This window comes from Taudactylus pleione, unplaced genomic scaffold, assembly GCF_031769625.1.
Source record: "Taudactylus pleione unplaced genomic scaffold, aTauple2 ptg002010l, whole genome shotgun sequence".
Classification (NCBI taxonomy): domain Eukaryota; kingdom Metazoa; phylum Chordata; class Amphibia; order Anura; family Myobatrachidae; genus Taudactylus; species Taudactylus pleione.
This window is the reverse complement of record NW_028286406.1, coordinates 178,483-200,439: the sequence shown is the minus strand read 5'-3', so window position 1 is coordinate 200,439 and position 21,957 is coordinate 178,483. Positions and strand designations below refer to the sequence as shown.

The 21,957-nt window shown below is 50.1% G+C and overlaps 1 protein-coding gene and 1 pseudogene across 1 annotated transcript in view; one reads left to right on the top strand and one right to left on the bottom strand.

Moving 5' to 3' along the window:
- The window catches only part of LOC148435724 (6-phosphofructo-2-kinase/fructose-2,6-bisphosphatase 2-like), a 123,290-nt gene that overhangs the window by 47,169 nt on the left and 54,164 nt on the right, over positions 1-21,957 (bottom strand). The gene's annotated exons all lie outside the window — the stretch shown is intronic.
- Positions 19,989-20,108, top strand: LOC148435725 (5S ribosomal RNA; annotated as a pseudogene).

Sequence of the window (21,957 nt, the reverse complement as noted above, 5' to 3'; positions counted from 1 at the left end):
GAATTGGAGAAAGGGATTTATCGGTAAGTACCAAAATCCTGTTTTCTCCTTCATCCACTAGGGGACACTGGAGGACTTCAAGACAGTGGGGACGTCCGAGAGCTCCCATCACGGGTGGGAAAAGCGCTGAGAACCCTGCAAAACAGACCGACCATATTGCACTGCAGAAGTCGCAAAGTCAAATCTGTAAAACCGAACAAAAGAATGCAGTCCTGACCAAGTAGCTACCCGGCATAGAGATTCCATAGAAACGTCTCGAGCAGCCGCCCACGAGGCACCCACTGAACGAGTGGAATGTGCGGTAATGGAAGATGGAGGTTCTCTAGACGAGGCCAAATATGCCTGTCGTATGGTCAGACGAATCCATCGAGCCAGTGTCTGTTTGGAAGCTGGCCAACCCGGACGAGCAGCATCATACAAAACAGAGTATCTGTCTTGCGAACGGCTGCCGTCCTCTCTACATATATGCAAAGAGCTCTAATCACATCCAAGGATCTAGAAGAAGGAGAATCCTCTGGAAGAACCGGAACCACAATAGGTTGATTGATGTGGAAGGCCGAAACCACCTTAGGCAGAAAATCCATTCTGGTGCGTAGCTCAGCTCTATCCTCATGAAATACCAAATATGGTGGACGACATGATAAAGCTCCCAGCTCCGACATCCTCCTGGCAGAAGCCAGAGCCAGCAGAAGTATCACCTTCCATGAAAGATACTTCAATTCCACCGACTCCAAAGGTTCGAACAACGAAGACTGCAAGAAAGACAGGACAAAGTCCAAGTCCCAGGGAGCTGTAGGAGGAACAAAGGGTGGTTGTAATCTAACCACACCCTGCAGAAAAGTTTGCACATCCGGTAATAAAGGCCAAAATTTCTTTTGGAAGAAAACAGTGCTGAAATTTGTACTTTCAGAGATCCCAACCGAAAGCCTGCTGAGAGACCTGCTTGCAGAAAAAGCAGAAATCTGGGAAGACTGAACTCCGTAGAAGGCAGAACTCTACGTTCGCACCAGGTTACATATGCCCTCCAAATACGATGGTAATGCTTGGAAGTAACTTCCTTCCTGGCTCTTAGCATCGTAGGAATCACCTTGGAAGGTATCCCTTTACGTCTTACGATGGCCCTTTCAACAACCAGGCCGTCAAACGTAGCTGCTTTAAGTTTGGATAGAGTAAAGGACCCTGAAGGAGCAGATCCTCTCTGAGTGGTAAGGGCCACGGATTGTCTACCAACAGGAGCTGAATGTTGGAGTACCAAGCTCTGCGAGGCCAGTCCGGAGCCATCAGCAGGACCCTGGCCTGTTCCCTCTTGATGCGTTGAAGGATTCGAGGGAGAAGGGGAAATGGAGGAAACAGATAAATGAATTGGAACCGCCATGGTGTTGACAGTGCATCCACAGCCACCGCTTGTGGATCCCTTGTTCGAGAGCAGTAAAGAGGCAGTTGATGGTTCTGCCTGGATGCCATGAGGTCGACCTGCGGAAGACCCCACCGTTGGACCAGCTGCTGAAACACCTGTGGATGTAGAGCCCATTCTCCTGGATGTACATCCTGACGACTGAGGTAATCTGCCTCCCAATTTTCGACACCCGGAATGAAGATTGTCGAAATCGACCTTGCGTAGCTTTCCGCCCAGATCAGAATCCTGCTGACTTCCTTCATGGCCGCACGACTTCTGGTGCCCGACGTCGAAGGACCAACCTCACCATCTCCTGAATGGAAGTTATTTTGTCCTGGGGAAGGAACACCCGTTGAGACACTGTGTCCATGATCATTCCTAAAAACTGCAATCTCTGTCAGTTGCAGATGCGATTTGGGAAAATTCAGGATCCATCCATAACAAATGAGGAGGTTGTGCATCACGGTGATGTCCTCTAATAGTTGATCCTTGGAATTCGCCTTCAGGAGTAGGTCATCCAGGTACGGAATAATAGTGATTCCTCGTTTCCGAAGGAGACTCATCATCACAGCCATAACCTTTGTGAATACCCGTGGGGCTGAAGAGAAGCTGAAGGGCAAGGCCTGAAACTGGGAGATGTGAATCCTGAACTGCGAATCTCAGGAAAGCCTGGTGAAGTGGCCAAATGTGCAGATAGGCGTCCTTGATATCTAGAGATACCATGAACTCGCCCTCCTCCAAGCCTGCAATTACCGACTGAAGAGACTCCATCTTGAATCTGAAGATCTGTAAGTATGGATTGAGAGCATTTAAGTTTAGAATGGGTCTGACCGAACCGTCCGGCTTCGGAACGACAAAAAGACTGGAGTAAAATTCTTTTCCCTTCTGATGACTGGGGACTTGGATTACCACTTTCATGGACAGAAGCCTGTCTATTGCTTTCTGTAAGACCACGCTTCTGTTGTTGGAAACTGGCAAACCTGTGGTAAAACAAGAGATATGGTAAGAACTTACCTTTGTTATCTCTGTTTCTACGAAGTCCATAGGGTCCACAGGGTTGACCTTGGGGGTATAGGTTGGGAACCAAATCCGGGCACCACGCAGTTAAAGCTTTTAGCTCCCAGGATGCACTTGGGTCCACTCTCCCTATAACCCCACCCCCAAGCCAGAGGCACCTCAGTTTGTAAGTAGCCAAAGGCCGGAGGAGGAGAGAAAAAGAGAGAGAAAACTGGAACACTCGATAACCATACTCACAGAAATGGGAGACGGAAAACCGGTGACCAGCCACACAGCCCATTCGAAGCCAGGTGCGTCAGGGCGGGCGCCCTGTGGACCCTATGGACTTCGTAGAAACAGAGATAACAAAGGTAAGTTCTTACCATATCTCTTGTTTTCTACTTCAGGGTCCATAGGGGGTCCACAGGGTTGACCTTGGGGATGTCCCAAAGCAGTTCAACCAAGGGAGGGGACGCTCCTGTGCTGAGAGGAGAATCCGCCGCCAAAAAGGAAGCATCCGGAGAGGCAAAGGAAACCAATGCCTAGAACCTTAAAAAGGTGTGGACAGAAGACCACGTGGCCATCTAGCAAGGCAAAACAGCCAAGGCGCCACAGCGAGCCACCCACGAGGGTTACATGGCCCGAGAAAAAAAAAAAACAAGCATCAACAACAGAAAGGCCTACCCATGGGTAGGCCCCTGAAGAAGACATACAAGGCCGTCCAGCCAACATTTGGCCATAGGCCGGCCATCCTTTCCTGTTAAAACCAGAAATTTCAGACCACCAATAAGGAGTCCGATTTCCGTCAGGAACCTGAACGGATCACATAAATCCACAGAGGCCGGACCACAGTCAATGAGGCCACACCAGCCGAGCGGACTGGGGACTGAATGGCCTCACCATAAGTTCCAGAATAATATGGAACCTAAAAATCACTAAGAAGAAACACAGGGTGAGAGCAACTTACACCCTGACAAGATGCCCTCCAGAAGAGGGAGCCACATGAGAACGCTCCCAATTCCGACACTCACCTTGGTGATATAAACTCCCTGAGAGAAAGAGAGAAAGCCAAAGCAATAGACCATGTAATGGCTATCACAACCAGCGGTTCCATTAACTTTCCCCGGAGTTAATGAAGAACCACTACTAACTCCCAAGGAGTCCCTAGGGAGGACAAATCGAGGCATAATCCAGAAAACACTCCAAAGGATGAACTGGATATCAGAGCGGAGCAATTCCATATCTTAATCATACTGACAGTGTAGAGATCCGCACTGTCAGGAAGGCCAGGCCGAGGGTGAAACCCAAGCCAGCCGGAAGGAATGCCAGAATATCTGGAAATCCTGGACCCCAGAGGATCATATCGACAGGTATAATACCATAAGAATTATGGCTGCCACAGTTTGTGGTAGGTCCCAGCAAAAGCTGATCCATGTGCTCTAATCATTCCAACGATGACAAAGCCAGGGAAGCCGTAAGACCACTGTAGGGACGCAGTCAAAGACAAACTACCCAGGTCCAAGGCAAACCCCAGGACCCTGAGACAACAGGTCTGGGCAGTGAAGCATCAGGAATGGAGTATCGATGGAGAGACTCCGAAAAACCAAGTACCCCTGACATCTGGGGCAATCAGGAGCCACCAGCAGGAAAGCATCGCCGTCTCGATTGAAACACTTCCCTCGAGGAAGAATGGAGACCGGAGAACACAGATACGCAAATTGGAAGAACCACTTCACCGACAAAGAGTCACTGAAGGTTGCTTCAGAATCCACAGAGTTGGACTGTAACACCATAGTGTGATAGAGTCAGAAGGCCATGAGGGTCACCTCAGGAGGACCCCCCCCCTGCTCACCAGGAGATGAAACCTCTCTTGGGGGAAGAGACTAGTCCCCTGGATGCACGTCGTGACGGCTGAGGACTCCAGCTTCCCAATGGAGAGCGCCTGAAATGAACACTGTCGAGATGGTCGGGAGGAGACCCTCAGACAATGTCCGAAGGTATGACATACATGACATTGCCACCCAACGAACAGTATTGCTAAAAAGGAAGCCACTGTTCTGACCCTGTCGGACTGAACTTTTTCAGGTTCACCGGGAAACAAGGGCTATGCCAGTGTGAAGGCCCAAGACAGGCTAAAGTTCCAAGTTAATTGACAGGGTGGAATCGACAGACATCCAACTGCACTGAAATGGATGCGAACCAGACACTGTCCTTAGCAAAGAATACCCTGGACGAGATGGCCATAGTCACCCGAAAAGGGACCGACTTGCCTCCGGGGAGAGCATCATCGTTTGAACAGTGATCAGACAGAAAAAACTTGTTCCATCTGGAGATAAGCCAATTATGGAAAGGCCTGGAATGGAACTAAGCCCATTCCACCCTTCCAAAGGCAGACACTGAATAGTGGACCATGCATCCCAGAGTGTAAAGACATATGTCGACTGCGCAGACATCCATGTACTCCTAATGGAAGAGTGGAGATGCCGTCTTACGCCAGAAGAATTCTCAGTTTCTGAGAATCCAGCAGGGCTCCTAGGTGAAGAATACCCAGAGAGGGATGCAGGGAGGACTTTTTCCCCATTGATTAAACGTCTGCACCCTGAAGAAGCCACAGTCAACCTGACCCGGCTGTAAAGTACCCCGGTGATCCTGCTAAGAGCAGGAGGCCATCAAGGTACAGGAGCATTGGGATATACTGAACAGAAGAACTGTCAGAAAATCCAAAACGCTGGTAAACCCCTGTGGGGCTGAGAGCAGTCCCAACAGGCAGAGCCCGAAAACTCGTAAGTGCTGTGATACAGCAAACCTCAGTCCATGCTGAGGTAAAGGTCTCTGTAAGTACCCGTAGGCACGCGTCCTGTATATCCAGTGATACCATAAAGTCCCCAGGTTCCACACATAGTATGATGGAGCATAGGGATTGCCTCCTGAGCCCAGGTAGCTTTAGGAACTGGTTCAGGGAAATGAGACAGAGAATAGGCCAAAGAGGACCATTCAGCCACCGCACCAGAAAGAAAGCAGAACAACCAGTCCCTCGCTGAGAAAGTGGGGATGGCCCAATTAGCTCCGCTTACCGCAACAACTGTATAGCTTTCTGGATTTGTAAGGCCCTGTTCCGAATAAGGGCCTGAGTACCATCACATGGAAATAGGCCGCCTGAGCAAAGAGAGTGCGTACCCTCCTACCCACGTAGCCGCGGCAACTAGACACTAGTACCGGGCAAACTGCGAAAATCGCCATCTCCCAGTGGTAGGCCTGTCTCGTCAGGCTGACGATATATCCGTAGGTTCAGAAGCAGGATCGGCTGGCAGTCCAGGCCTGCTCGGAACTGGATATGTCGGCCCTTGTAAAGGCCGACAGTCTATGAAGAAACAGACCTTTAGGCTGACCCAGAGGACAAAAAGACTTAATAGTCTGAGGCCCTATAGTGAGCATAGCTGACGGCGGGAAATTTGTACTGCCACTGTCAAGGTCAGGACCCAACAAGATATACCCTATAGATGGTATCTGCACCTCTGCATTCCCAGAGCGCAGCCATAGGGTATTACGGAGGATACCATCGCAGCCGGAACTCAAAGTTAGGAGCTGGTATCCAATATAGGCATGTCCACCTATGACAACTGCATATATTACGTGAGCGACCAAATACATTTGAACCCCAGACGTGTTGGAGGGGAAAAAACATTACAAATGCATCAGCTCAGTATGCAATAGTATTAACCAACCATGCTATAGCCATGGTCGGATGGGTAACAACCCCTGAAAGCGAGTATACTGATTTCAGGCAGAGTTACCACCTACGGATCAGAAGAATCCGACCACGCAGGAATGGGATGCGTAGTAACGTCTGTAATCCGACGAACAACACGCCCATCCACCCCAGGAGGGGCTCATGATCACCCTCAGGGAATTTGGGACAGGAGACCAAACACTGTTGTAATACCTCATATCTGGCAACAGCCAGAGTCCCGCCATGCGATCCACCCGCTAGTCAGCAACAGGGACCCAGAAGGCACGTAATACTGAGGGTGTATGATACAGGTGCAGGTCAACATTCACTCTAACCAGAATGGACCTGCTACCAGCCCTAAAACAGGGATAATAATACTTGAGATAGGCTTCCCCTGGTGTAAGAGGGAAAGAGCCCAAAACAGTATCCAGTTCACGGTAGAGCCAAGTGGGAAGTAACCACAGGGCGTCAACCACGCCAATTTGCGTTTCATAGAAAAACGACATCCACCCAGGGTGGCTGTTGTGGTAATCCCTGCAAGGGGCATGACAGACTATTGTGGCGCCAGGGGGAATTCATATACTCGAAAAACCCCTGTAGGGAGCGGTAGTCTGTGTCACAGGGGAAGAGTGCAAGAAACTGCGAGATACCCTGAGATGGAAAAGGGCAGTATGGTGAAGTAACCCCAAGTGAGGTACAACAATGGGGCCCGCCCGGCGATCCGCAATTAAGAGGATCCCGAGAAAACAAACCGCCCAAGGGGGTCGTGAAAGGGGCCGGCACCCGATGACGCCACATACAGAACCCTTTAAGAGTTAAATCCTCCGCACTAACACCTGCAGCACATGGCTTGCAGGATAGTAAAAATGGGTGCTGTATAACGCTCTATCTCCTGGTCAAACATATCTGACCAAGCCTTGTGATCAAGCAGCGCTATACTGGTCCTGACTGATACTAAAAAGTAGCTGCAGGGACCCATTTTCAGCGTATGCAACACACAGTTCCACTCAAAATATGGCAACGTGCAGCACGCAACAGTATGTGACAAACTTCACAAATATTAACAAGTATATAAATGTGAGTCTCAGAACCACCCCAAGTACAGCTGTATTAGGGCAGATAAGGAAAGGGATAGATATACACTGACAGGTGAGAGAATACAGACAGTCAGCACTAGCATAAGTCACATACAATGCAGATATATACATATATACATAAACATGTCATATAATATACTGCACTATTACACTGCATGCAACTTACCCAGATTCAGTGTCTGGGAAGGCTACAGCGCTGTGTACACTGACCTGATGGTGAGGTACGCAGGGGGACTGGGCTCACTGCCATCTCCGGAGATCTTTGCTGCACCACAGAGAAAATGGCCGCTGGAGACCTCAGAAGAAGCGTGGCCCGCGGAGGAAGCAGCTCAGCGACGCCAGACTATGGGTACTGAAAGGCGCACTGAGCTGAGGGGAGGAGCCGCTGTAACAGGGAAGGCTGTCTCCCCTGGCCGGCTATTAACCCCCGGGACGCCGGCTCCCTGCACCGAACACTAAGTCCCTGGTGGTCTAGTGGACACACGGGGTATGGGGGGCCCGCCGCCACTGCCGGCGCCTCCGGTCTGTCCCCAGAGACCGGAGGCACAGGACCTGCTCCCCGTGGATCCGGCAGCAGTCCTGGGCGCCCGCAGAGTCCGGCTAGTACAGACTCTGGGGTCCCGCTGAGATCCCCAGATCTGTACTGGCGTCTCAGCGCCAGCGGGGTGACGGAGCGGCAGCTTAGACGTCCTATGGACAGTCTGAAGCTGCCGCTCTGAAGAATCCAAAGGAAAAATAAAAAACTCTGTCCTTTAGAAAAAAATAAAGCTTAGGGGCTGCTAATCAGCTCCCCACTGCACTAAACGGTGACCCGATTCCGGCCGGGCACCAACTTAAACTGAGGTGCCTCTGGCTTGGGGGTGGGGTTATAGGGAGAGGGGACCCAAGTGCATCCTGGGAGCTAAAAGCTTGAACTGCGTGGTGCCCGGATTTGGTTCCCAACCTATACCCCCAAGGTCAACCCTGTGGACCCCCTATGGACCCTGAAGTAGAAAAAAACGATTTGGGGGTTGCAGTTGAAAATCTAGCTTGTAGCCCCAAATTATTAGATCTCGGACCCAAGCGTCCGCACAGGTTTCCGTCCAGACCTCGCTGAAGTCCCAAAGACGCGCTCCCACTCTGGGGTCCCCCAGGTGAGAGGGAAGCCCATCATGCACTGGGTTTAGAAGTGGACTTAACTTCCTGTAGACTCGAGCCTCTGCTGGCTGCGGTTCTACCCCGACCTCTGGTACCACGGGACGTTGATGATCCTCTGAAACGACCACGTGAACGACGCGGGGCCCGAAAGGACCGAAATGAAGGTCCTGAGTAAGATCGTCTAGGTGGAGGAGCTGCAGAAGGTAGAAAAGTGGATTTACCTCCAGTAGCCTGAGATATCCATTTATCTAGTTCTGCCCCGAATAGTACATGTCCAGTGAGAGGAAGTGCTTCCACAGCCTTTTTGGATTCCGCGTCAGCCTGCCAAGTTTTGAGCCACAGCGCCTGCCGTGCCGAAATTGCCAGAGCTGAAGTTCTGGAGGCAATAGAACAAACATCCTTAGACGCTTCTCCAAGGTAAACTGCCGCTTCACCTATATGTTCTGCTAATGGAATGAGTTCCTCCATTGGTAGTTGATCTTTCATTCCGTCCGCCAATTGCTTAACCCAAATTTCAATAGCCTTGTTAGTCCAGCAGCTAACGATTGCTGGACGAAGAGTCACCCCTGCAGCGATGTAAATGGACTTAAGAGTGCTCTCCAGTCTCTGATCGGACATGTCCTTTAAAGACGTGACTCCAGGAACAGGGAGCGTAGTCTTTTTTGACAATCGCGATACAGATGAATCTACCATAGGAGGAGTTTCACAAGCCTTTCTATTATCTGCTGGAAAAGGGTAAAAAGATAATAGACGCCGGGACATCTGAAATTTTTTATCTGGATATTCCGAGGCTGTCGTTAGAAGAGAATCCAGCTCTTCCGATATAGGGAAAGCCGTAGCTTGTCTTTGTTTCTTAAGAAAGAAAGAAAGACTGTTTTGCAGGACCTGAGTCCTCTTCCTGTATGTGCAATACCTGTCGTATTGCAGCAATCAAGGCTTCTATTCCCTCTGATACCTGTTCAAGATCAGACTCCAGAGGCTCTTTAGGCGAATCTGGGGCATATTCACCCTCTTCTAATCCGGGCGTATCCTACTCCTCCTCCTCCTCCTCCTCTGGGTCATCCCAATGGAGGACTGAGGGTAACAATCTCTTTTTAGAGACCTGCGGAGCGGACGCCATTGTCATAGCTTTGGAAATCCCCTCCATAGAAACAGCTAGGGGTCTCGCCCATGCTGGTTCCTCTGTAGCAGCTGACCTATAAACCTCTCTTTCTCTGCGAGAAGCCTCCAGTTCAGCCGAGAGAGAGGACATAACAGATGTAACCTGCGTCCAAGACGGTGGTTCTGACATCTCTGCAGATTGCTGATCCGTATAACAACCGTCACACAATCTGGAGGTAGAGGACCGTCCCTGTGTAAATTTTACTCAACACTTTTTGCAGGTAAATAACTTTTGTGAAGCCTTAGACCTGCCAGTCATGCTACATACAGACCCCACACAAAACACAAAGAGGTTAAGTGACAGGGTAAGAAAAACAGAATATACTGGGGTACAGAGAGTTTGGAGACAGTCTCACTTGCCCACAACGGTGCTCCTAGCAGTGCCAGAACGCCAGGCAAAGGATTAATTATTATTAAGCTCCAAATGCTCACTTTACATCAGCCTAAACCCCTGCTGTGATACATACAGGTCCATAGGCTGTCCAGCACTGCCTCTCCCTGTAATGGCCGCCAGCAGTCTGCAGAGAAACGCTGAGGCTGATGGGAGGCAGGAAAAGTCGGAGCTAAGCTCCGCCCCCTTCATTCTAGCGCCGTGTAAACGGGCGCCTGTACCCAGTACATTATTTATATATACTGCCTCTGCAGTATTCTGCTGAGCCGCCTAATGCAGGGACAATACCGGCTACCCTGCTTGTCAGGGAGCCGGAGCGCACAGGAAGCCGCCTCTATTAGCCATAAGCTGGCTTCCCTGCTAATCAGGGAGCCAGCTGAACATAGAGACGCGCTGGCGGCTGAGCTGCCGCCGGCGCGCTCTGTGGGGGGGTCTGAGAAGCCGCCTCTGACCGCTAAGCTGGCTTCCCTGCTTATCAGGGAGCCAGCTGTACTGACAGAGACGCGCTGGCTTTACTGCCGTCTGCGCGCTCTCTGGAATGTGAGCCCGCCTCTGTCAGCCCTAAGCTGGCTGCCCTGCTAATCAGGGAGCCAGCTGTACTTATAAATAACGCGCTGGTTGCTGTGCCACTGGCACGGATCTGACTGTGTGGGGCAGCTAATGTAATAAGCTGGCTGCCCTGCTAATCAGGGAGCCAGCTGTACTCACAGGGAGACGATGAGGAGGCTTCCTGCTGCCAATGCGGCTCTGACTGTGGGGGGTCCGCGATTCACGCAGCGGCATGTGGCCCCCCTGAAGACTGAGGTCTCAGGTGTCGGGGACCCCAGGCGAAGTGCATGCACTTGCGAGTGGGTCGCCTCCGGCAGCGTCCCACGTAGCAGACAGGCAGTTGCAGCTACTGCCCGTCTGTCCTCAGATTCTATTATTAAAAACTATCCTAGCCCTTAGAGTAGAAGTCTTTTTTGTGACCTGCTCCCACTCAGGCACAAACTAATACTGGCCTAAAGGCGGGTATAGAGGGGAGGAGCTAGTCACACTTCATTTAAATTTAAAGTGCCAGCTCCACTCAGCACAGTCTATACCCCACTGTCTTGAAGTCCTCCAGTGTCCCCTAGTGGATGAAGGAGAAAATATGAGATATGGTAAGAACTTACCCTTGTTATCTCTATTTCTACGAAGTCCATAGGGTTCCACAGGATACCTTGGGGTATAGGTGTGACGTCAGTCGCAGGGCACCAAAGAGTTAAGCTTTCAGCCTCCCAGGATGCACTAGGTCCCCCTCCTATACCCCGCCCCCGGGCCAAGGCACCTCAGTTAGTTACCAAGCCATAGGCCGGAGGAGGAGAAGGAAGAGAGAGAACAAAGATCTGGACACATACAAGAATCACATTCTCACCAGAGGGAGACGGAAAACCGGTGACCAGAGCAAAGCCCATCTGCAGCACAGGTGCGACAGGGCGGGAGTCCTGTGGAACCCTATGGACTTCGTAGAAATAGAGATAACAAGGGCAAGTTCTTACCATATCTCATATTTTCTACTTCAGGGTCCATAGGGTATCCACAGGATACCTTGGGGATGTCCCAAAGCAGTATCCTTTAAGGGTGGGGACGCTCCTGTGCAGAAAGGAGAATCCGCCGCCCGAAGGAAGCATCCTGAGAGGCGAAGGTGTCAAACCTGTAATACCTCACGAAGGTATGGACAGAAGACCACGTAGCAGCCTTGCAGATCTGAACTGCCGAGGCACCACGTCGAGCTGCCCACGAAGGACCCACAGACCTAGTGGAATGAGCCTTCAGAGAAGGAGGGACCGGTAGGCCTTCATGAAGATAAGCTTCAGAAATAGCCATACGGATCCAGGCTGCCAAAGTTTGCTTTGAAGCAGGCCAACCCTTTTTACGGAAGCCAAAGAGGACAAACAAAGCGTCCGACTTCCTAAACGAAGAAGTGCGGTCAACATAAGTCCTTAAGGCCCGCACAACATCCAAAGAGGCCTCACCCACGGAAAGACCCGGTGAGTTAAAGGCCGGAACAACTATTTCCTCGTTAATATGAAACTGGGAAACAACTTTGGGAAGAAACTCGGGCCGAGTGCGGAGCACTGCCCTGTTCCCATAAAAAACCAAGAAAGGGGGTCTACAAGAAAGAGCCCCTAACTCAGAAACACGTCTGGCCGAAGCAATGGCCAGAAGGAAAACAGTCTTAGCTGTTAGCCATTTAAGATCCACTGAGCCCAGTGGTTCAAACGGCGGTCCTTGGAGAGCCCTCAGGACCACAGCCAAATCCCAAGGCGCCACAGGTGGAACAAAGGGCGGCTGAATGCGGAGAACACCCTGCATAAAGGTGCGCACATCCGGGATTGTAGCAATCCTACGGTGAAACCAGACAGATAGGGCCGAAACCTGTACCTTCAAAGAAGCAAGGCGAAGCCCATGATCTAGTCCCGCTTGCAGGAAGGCAAGAATCCGAGACAGACGAAACTCCCGCGGTGCATAACCTCTCGGTCGACACCACTGGAAGAACGTATGCCACACGCGATGGTATATCCTCGCGGAAGACGGTTTCCGAGCTCGTAACATGGTACGCACCACAGAGCTGGAAAACCCCCGGGACCTCAGCATGGCCGTCTCAACAGCCACGCCGTCAAAGACAGCCGAGTCAGGTCCGGGTGAAGGCAAGGACCCTGAGACAGAAGGTCCGGTCGTAGCGGCAACCGCAGAGGAATGTCCACGGACAGACCCTGAAGGTCTGAGAACCAGTGCCGTCTGGGCCACGCGGGAGCTATCAACAGGAGCGTCCCTCCTTCCTGTTTGAATTTCCGGATTACCCGTGGAAGAAGGGAGACCGGAGGGAACAGGTATGCGAACCGGAACGTCCACCGGACGGACAGAGCATCCACCAGAGACGCCCCTTCGTCTCTTGTGCGAGACCCGTACACCGGCAACTTGTTGTTGTGCCGGGACGCCATGAGGTCGATTTCTGGAAGACCCCACCTGTCCACCAGTAGTTGAAAAACGTCCGGGTGCAGGGACCATTCCCCCGGATGAACGTCCTGGCGACTTAGAAAGTCCGCCTCCCAATTGAGCACTCCCGGGATGAAGACCGCTGATATGGCCGGAAGATTGCGCTCCGCCCAAACCAGGATCCGAGAGACCTCTACGAGAGCCGCCCGACTGCGAGTTCCTCCTTGCCTGTTTATGTAGGCCACGGTGGTAGCGTTGTCCGACTGGACCTGCACCGGGCGACCCTGGAGAAACCGCTGTGCCTGCTGGAGAGCATTGAAGACCGCACGGAGTTCCAAGATATTTATTGGAAGCTCCGCTTCTGTCGGCGTCCACCTGCCCTGGAACAAGTGTGGACCCGAAACTGCTCCCCAGCCCCGAAGACTGGCGTCCGTTGTCAACAGGACCCAATTTGGAACCCAGAACGGACGTCCCTTGTTGAGGTGGGTCGTCTGTAACCACCACGTAAGGGACAGGCGAACCTCCTGGGTGAGCACAATCGTCTGGGACTTCAGAGACTGAGTCAGCCCGTTCCACTTGGACAGGATCAGGTGCTGCAGAGGTCTGGAGTGAAACTGGGCGTATTCCACCATGTCGAACACCGACACCATGGAGCCCAGTAACCTCATCGCCGAGTGTAAGGACACCCGGCGGCTGTGCAGACAACTGCGCACCCTTGACTGTAAAGCAGAGATCTTGTCCTCCGTCACGAAGATCCTTTGCTGTCCCGAGTCCAATAAGGCTCCAAGATGCAGAATCCTCCAAGACGGGATTAGAGTGGACTTCTGCCAGTTGATTAGCCAGCCGTGCCGTTGCAGCAGTGCAATGGTCAGGTCCAAGTGGCGTAACAGGAGCTCTGGAGATCCTGCCACCAATAACAGGTCGTCCAAATACGGCAACATGCGGACTCCCTGCAGCCGCAGAGAAGCCGCCATGACCGCCATCACCTTGGTGAAAACACGTGGTGCTGTTGCCAGGCCAAAAGGTAACGCCCGAAACTGGAAGTGGTCGCTGCTGATTGCAAACCTGAGGAACTGTTGATGGCGCCAAAGAATAGGGACATGCAGGTAAGCGTCCTGTATGTCCAATGACACCAAGTAGTCCCCAGGTTCCAGCGCCAGAATGATGGACCGTAGGGTCTCCATCCGAAACTTCGGGACCCGCAAAGACTTGTTGAGTGCTTTGAGGTTGAGAATCGGACGATATGACCCATTGGGTTTCTGTACCAAAAATAGATTTGAATAGAAACCCTGGCCCCTCTGGGAGAATGGAACCGCCACTATAACTCCAGCCTGGAGCATAGTGTGCAATACCTTCCGCAGCTCCGTAGCCTTGTTCCGGTCTGATGGGAGACCCGTGGTGAAGAAGCGAGCCGGGGGTCTGTGCCGGAAGGAGAGGGCGTATCCGTGGGAAACCACCTCCAGAACCCAGGTGTCTGTCGTAGTGGTCGACCAACACTGGGCGAACTGTAGCAGGCGGCCTCCCACCCTGGGATCCCCCAAAGGGAGGCCCGGACCGTCAGGCCGCAGGCTTGTCATCTGGCTTGGGGGCCGGACGTCTGGTACTCCATGCCTGCTTCCGGGGCTTGACCGATTTCTTAGGGCCAGCCTGTCGAGGAAACGACTGTGGTTTGGGCCTGCCCTGGGCCCTAGATGACCGAAAGGACGATGGTCCCGAACCAGAAGGAGCAGCGGCCGACGGGAGACAGGCAGATTTGGCTGCCGCCAGCGTGGCCACAATCTTATCCAGATCCGGACCGAAGAGAACTTCTCCGGTAAACGGCAACGCTTCCAGACCTTTCTTGGAATCTGCGTCCGCCTTCCAGGATCGCAGCCACAAGGTGCGACGAGCAGCTACCGCTGCTGAAGAAATTCTAGACACCAGAGTACTAATGTCTAGAGCCGCCTCGTTGATGTAGGTGGCCGAATCACGGAGATTGCCAATCAACTCCGCCTGATCGGCCGGACAGTCGGATTCAAAAGAAGCCTCTAATGAATCCGCCCAGCGCTCCATCGCTCTGGCAACCCAGCAAATGGCCATAGCCGGCCGTGCTGCCCCCCCTGCAAGGGAATAAGCAGACTTCAAGCAGATTTCTACCTTGCGGTCCGTAGCATCCTTAAGGGAGGACATGGATGGCATCGGCAATGTGGCACTACGGACAAGACGGGTCACGTGAGAATCCACCTGTGGAGGGGATTCCCACTTCGCAAAATAATTATCCGCGAACGGATAAGCCACCGCCAGGTGTCTCTGCGGCTGGTATCTTTTGCCAGGTTGTTTCCACGCCTCCTCTAAATGGTCCACCAACTGACCCGAAAGAGGAAAGACTGTGGCATCGCCCTTCACATCTTTGAAAAAGGCATACTTAGATTTAGCCGCTGGGGGAACTTCGTCCTCAATCACCAAGGCTGTGCGGACCGCCCGAATAAGTCCAGGAATATATACTTTGGACTTAGCATCAGCGTCCTTAGTATGGAGAGGTTCCTGATCGTAAGGATCTAGAATCTCCCCATCATCAGACGTCCCTTCGTCATCCTCATAAGGAGCGGACAGAGACGCCACCGGCCTTTTATGAGACCGCATCACAGACTCCCCTTGCAACACATCCGACAAGTGCTGTACAGAACTCGTCAGGGAGTTAACCCACGCTGGCTCCTGAGAACCCGGGAGCGGGGAAATAGGGAGACTGTGGGGTACCACCAATTGTCGTGGGAACCCCTGCATGGGTGACGACACCACAGACTGCTGGGACAAACCCATCGGAGTAAACGCGGGCTGCGGAGCTAACTGGCCCACTAAAGCTGTTAACGCCTGAGCGAAACAAGCCCAGGGCGGCTCCTGTACCGGTGCTGTAACCGTAATAGGCCGCGCCATGGACAAACACTGCCGGCAAAGGCCCTCCGCGCTACCCTCCCCCTCCGCTAACGGTACTTTGCACGTGGTACACTGTAGCCGGAGGGGAAAATCACTTTCAGACATGATAGCACCACGTATGTGACCTCTCTCACCAATTAAGTATTAAATAGGCGAGAGACCACCCTGCAGCACCGCACCGCAAGGGCTTTAGCAGAAAGAACAGGGACAGTAATAAAGCTGACAGTTTAGAGAAGAAAAGATTACAGGCAGCAGCGCTAGCACAGTCACATACAATGCAGAAAAATAACAATTCCTGCACTAACAGCGCTGATCACTCAACTACACAGACACAGGGCCTGGTAGGACACAGCGCTGCATACACAGACCTGACCACAGCGGAGGAGAGGTATGCGGGGGGACCCAGACCACGATGCTTCCGTCCAGCGCTTCCAGCAGCGTTCACCATGCTTTCTGGAGAAGATGGCCGCCGAGGAGCAGAGAGGAGGCTGGCCTGGGGGAGGAGCGCTGCCACAGGACCAGTCGGCAGCATGCAGAGAGGGCTGTGTGCAGCGGGGGAGGCGCCGGCTGTGAGACAGGGAAGGCGCGCTCCCCTGGCATGCATTTAACCCCTGGGACGCCGCAGCGCTACCGCTCTGCTGCGGTCCGCTGTCCCAGGGGGTAGTGGAAGCGCAGGTTGGTCGCCTGGCTCCACGCTGCAGCCAGTCCCCAGGGAGCCCCCTGCCTGGGGACTTAGGACCATGTGATCAGCGGGGACCCACCGCGGGACCCCGCTGCTTACCTCTGTCCCCCTTGAATCCGGCCATGGTCCGGAGCATCTGGGGTCACCGCTAGCTGTGACCCCAGACGCCCACCAGCATCCCCGGATCAGTACCGGCGTTCTGGTACCGGCGGGGTGTAGGGAAGACAGCATGGACGTCAGGACTGACTGTCCATGCTGTTCATCCAGTTGTGCAGCCACAGCTGCATGAAGAATAAGCTTCAGGGGCTCTTCTAGCCCCCACTCCAACAGGTGCACCCGACTCCAGCCGGGCACCAAACTAAACTGAGGTGCCTTGGCCCGGGGGCGGGGTATAGGAGGGGGACCTAGTGCATCCTGGGAGGCTGAAAGCTTAACTCTTTGGTGCCCTGCGACTGACGTCACACCTATACCCCAAGGTATCCTGTGGATACCCTATGGACCCTGAAGTAGAAAGTGGAATGTTATGCAATGGCCAAGTCAATCCCCTGACCTGAATCCGATTGAGCATGCATTTCACTTGATGAAGACAAAACTGAAAGGAAAATGCCCCAAGAACAAGCAGGAACTGAAGACATTTGCAGTAGAGGCCTGGCAGAGCATCACCAGGGATGAAACCCAGCGTCTGGTGATGTCTATGCGTTCCAGACTTCAGGCTGTAATTGCCTGCAAAGAATTTGCAACAAAGTATTAAAAAGTGAAAGTTAGATTTAGGATTGTTTAGTTTGTCCCATTACTTTTGGCCCCTTAAAAAGTGGGAGGCACATATAGAAACCGTTGTAATTCCTACACCGTTCACCTGATTTGGATGTAATTACCCTCAAATTAAATCTGAAAGTCTGCAGTTAAAGCACATCTTGTTTGTTTCATTTCAAAGCCATTGTGGTGGTGAATAGTGGCCAAAATATGAAAATTCTGTCAATGTCCCAATATTTATGGACCTGACTGTATACAGTGTAAATTTTTTTTTATATATATATTTATATATCCCTACCGCCGCCGCTGTAAGCAGCCCTCCCGCCAGCAGCAGCACTCAGCCTGTGTACTGTCAAAGGCAGCGCACAGGCACCTCACTAGAAATTTATAAAAAAAAAAAAAGAAAAAAGGAAGAGCTTACAAAGAAAGCATAGGTTACTCACTACAAGGGGCAGCCCTCCCAAATTGTGCCCCTCTCCTCAGGCACTTTAACTCTAAGTTCCTCCCCTCCGCAACCCCATGACTTCAGTGTAGTTTGAGTTAATTAAGTTGAAACAAAAGAAAGCAGAGATTCAGCACACAACCTATTTAATTATATGTATACCAACCATATTGCATCTTATTAGAACATTGTTTCATAGGTTGTTGGTGGTGGTGCTCCCAAAGCCCAAAACGTAAAACACCAAACAAAAAGAGCAAGAAGGGCTTGTTGCTGAGCCACTCTTGACAAACATTCACATAAAAGTTATATTTTATATGGATTCTATTATGTATGATTAAAATTGGGGGACACCCACACCACAGATGAATATCAGACAAACAAAATAAATTAATACTTGAATAAATTTGCTTATCAGATGATACATTTAACACCTATGGGGAGAATTGCAACCCACACCCCACATGAATATCAGACAAATATATACAAAATATGTAAATTTATTCAAGTATTAATTTATCAGATGATACATTTAAAACGTATGGGGAGAATGGTGAAAATATTAGTAATCCTGGTAACACTCTATAATGGTAATATGCTAATGTTCTTATTCAATAACTGCATGGAAACAAATGATGCTGTGTTGTGTACCACTCTTAACCTACGAGTCTTAACCTACAGCACCTTGTATTCCCATCCGAGTACTAACCAGGCAAAATGCTGCGTAGCTTTCAAGATCAGATGAGACTGGGGCGTATACAGTATGGTATGGCTGTAGATGTAGTATTAGGGCAGGGCTCGACAAATCCCGGGCGCCAGGTCAACTAAGATTTTAGTCCTGGCGACCGGTATTTCCAAGCCCCCCTCTGCGAAGCTCCATTTGTCGGGCGCCCGCTAAAATTTTACCAGTAGGCACCCGACTCCCCGCGCTGCAGCTGAAGCTCCCTCCTGAGCTCCGGCGTCGGGCTTCCCCACGGGCACTATGGAAGAGAAGTCATGACGTCTCTCCCATAGTTCCGAAAAGCGGCAGACGGCAGCGGACGAGGGATCCTTGCCTAAAGTAAGTATTGTTTTTTTTGTGTGTGTGTGTGTGGCATACTTAGAGGGGGCTTAGTACTGGGGGCACTATTGCAGGGGGCTTACTACTGGGGGCACTAATACAGGGGGGTTACAACTGGGGTCACTAATACTGGGAGAACTATTAGAGGGGGCTTAGTACTGGGGGGCACTATTACAAGGGGCTTACTACAGAGGGGCACTATTTCAAAGGGCTTACTACTGGGTGCACTAATACTGGGGGTACTATTAGAGGGGGCACTATTTCAAGGGGCTTACTACTGGGGGCACTATTACAGGGGGCTTACTACTGGGAGCACTATTACAGGGGGCACACTACTGTGGGCACTATTACAAGGGGCTTACTACTAGGTTGAGGGGCACTGAAAGGGCATGTGTGGTGGTCTATACAAGCTTTCATAATTTTGGTAATGGACAATAGTCTGGCTCCTAAACTTTTAAGATGGCGTCTAGATTTTACAAAAGTTTGTCGAGTCCTGTATTAGGGGAATGAAAATGCCCAGGTACACAGACAAAGTAATAATGATTGTAGGACTAGGTCATATGAGGAGTCCACTTTATTCAATAAAACACAGTTCAAAGAAAGTAATGCATAAGCGCACTTTGTTTCACAAAAATCAATCCATAAACATCGGATTTATAATTAACTGTATGTGACACAATCAAAAATCATGCAGATTGTTCTAATATATGACACACTGATAACCATGGCATAAATTATACAATTTCTCTATGTTGGAACCATTCTGCCACTATTCATGTACGTCAGATAATTTACATAGTTCTGCACCCATCAATATCAACAATACTCCCTAACAGGTTTTTGAGCTGGAGAAATCTACCTATGTACAGAATGCACACAATGATGTGTATATTAAAACTCATCTGACATGAAATATGCTGTAATCGATCCGCAAAGTTGTGCTTGCTATAACATTGACACATGGATTAAGCCGTGAAATACGTACTGATCTAGTGTAATTTGATCACTGACTGCATAGAGAAATTGTATAATTTATGCCATGGTTATCAGTGTGTCATATTAGAACAATCTGCATGATTTTTGATGGTCACATTCCGTTAATTACAAATACGATGTTTATGGATTGATAATTTTTGTGAAACAAAGTGCGCTTATGCATTACTTTCTTTGAACTGTGTTTTATTTAATAAAGTGGACTCCTCATATGACCTAGTCCTACAATCATTATTGCTTTGTCTGTGTACCTGGGCATTTGCATTCCCCTAATACTACACCTACAGCCATACCATACTGGATACGCCCCAATCTCGTCTGGTCTTGAAAGCTACGCAGCATTGGGCCTGGTTAGTACTCGGATGGGAGACCACCTGGGAATACCAGGTGCTGTAGGTTAAGACGCGCAGGAGAATTTCTGGGACAGAGTGGTACACAACATAGCATTTGTATCATTTGTTTCCATGCAGTTATTGAATAAGAACATTAGCATCTCACCATTATAGAGTTACCAGGATTACTAATATTTTCACCATTCTCCCCATACGTTTTAAATGTATCATCTGATAAATACTTGAATAAATTTACATATTTTGTTTATATTTGTGTGATATTCATGTGGGGTGTGGGTGCCCCCCAATTTTAATCATACATAATAAAAGTTATATTTTATATGGATTCTATGTGAACGTTTGTGGAGAGTGCCCCAGCAACAAGCCCTTCTTGCTCTCTTTTGTTTGGAGTTTTAAAGTTAATTAAGGGCCAGCTCCTTGCAGTCCAGTGTCCCCCAGCATTGATGAAAGAGAAATTTCCTTTAATCATTTAACTGACAAATATTTTTGTTAGTAATTTAAAATTTATGTGCTATTAACATGTAGCCCAACAGTACACAATTATGATCCAAGGTGGGTGCATTTACAAGTAGCATAAGGGACCACCAGAACAGAGAAGACTGGACTTGGTCTGATGGCTTAAACATCTCTTTGCAAATATATACGAACAGAGATATCTGTATTTTTCTATTCAAGTCTTATTGCTTGTCCTTTACAGAGCGCTGGGGGAACATTTTTCCCTTTTATGGTCTAAATAATTTGTTCTCATAAATTGTATTTTTTTTAATGAATTAAAAGCATATTAGAATCATATGTTTGCTAAAATTACTCCCAGTGGGTGCTGGCACAACCTTGTGGCCATTTTAGCAACATCCCACCAAATCCTTTAGCATTTTTATAGAACATCCCCTCTCCCCTTGTAATGTTGATGGCTCCAGATATTATACCCCCACCTCTGACATATTTGTTTACTTTGACCTCCCTCAGTACTATAACTCCACCTCCCCCTCCCACAAGTGACCTAACCATTACCTAGACCCTTCCACTACATTGATTAAAAATTCCATTATTTGTCCACAACACCCCCCTCCCCCGGCCTATTCCACCTGCCATATACAGTATGCAAAATGCAGCAGAACATGTGACAGGCAACTCAGAGGGAACAGATCACTGAGCAGCAAGCAGCACTTGGAGGGGCTAATAATCATACATCAGCCCGCTCTGAGTGTGCCATGCAGTGATCCAGGGCTCTGAGAGGGGAACTTTAATTCCACTCCAAGAACTTTTACTGTTCTCAGAACCCCGCCAACAGAATGCTGGTTGCAAGGCACACAAACCACATGACGACAGTCACAGCCCACAGATATCACAGCCCAGCTAGTTACTGAAGTAGTAACGATTTCTTCTTGCACACAGGACGGAGTTCTGGAAGCTGGGAGAGCAGCAGAGCCTGCAGTGGCATGGGATTTGACCACAGCAGAACAAGCCCACCCGCCTGCAGGAGCATCCCATGCACTGTGCCAGGCAAGCGGCTAAAAGAACAAGTGTTCTCTTCTAAGAGTAGGAACGTACGCACCTCAGAGTCATCTGACCTGTGTTGTAAATCAAACAGCGTAAAAAGCGTTTTGTTTTGTTTTTTTAAAACCATGACATGGTATATAGGAAGTTGAAAACCAGGCTCTTTACAGTGAATCTATTAAAAAAAATTAAATAAAAAACCACACACACACCCTAATTTCATCTTACCCTATGCTCCATTTCTGTTCTAACATACCGTATGCCAAAAACATTATTTTGCCCCACTGCAAGCTTTAAAACTGTGGTAAATATACCCCTGGTTGTCTAAAATCACTTGAGTGGAGATAGCAACCAGATGCTAGCTATTATCTTATAGAAGGTGCTAGTTAGATGTTAAG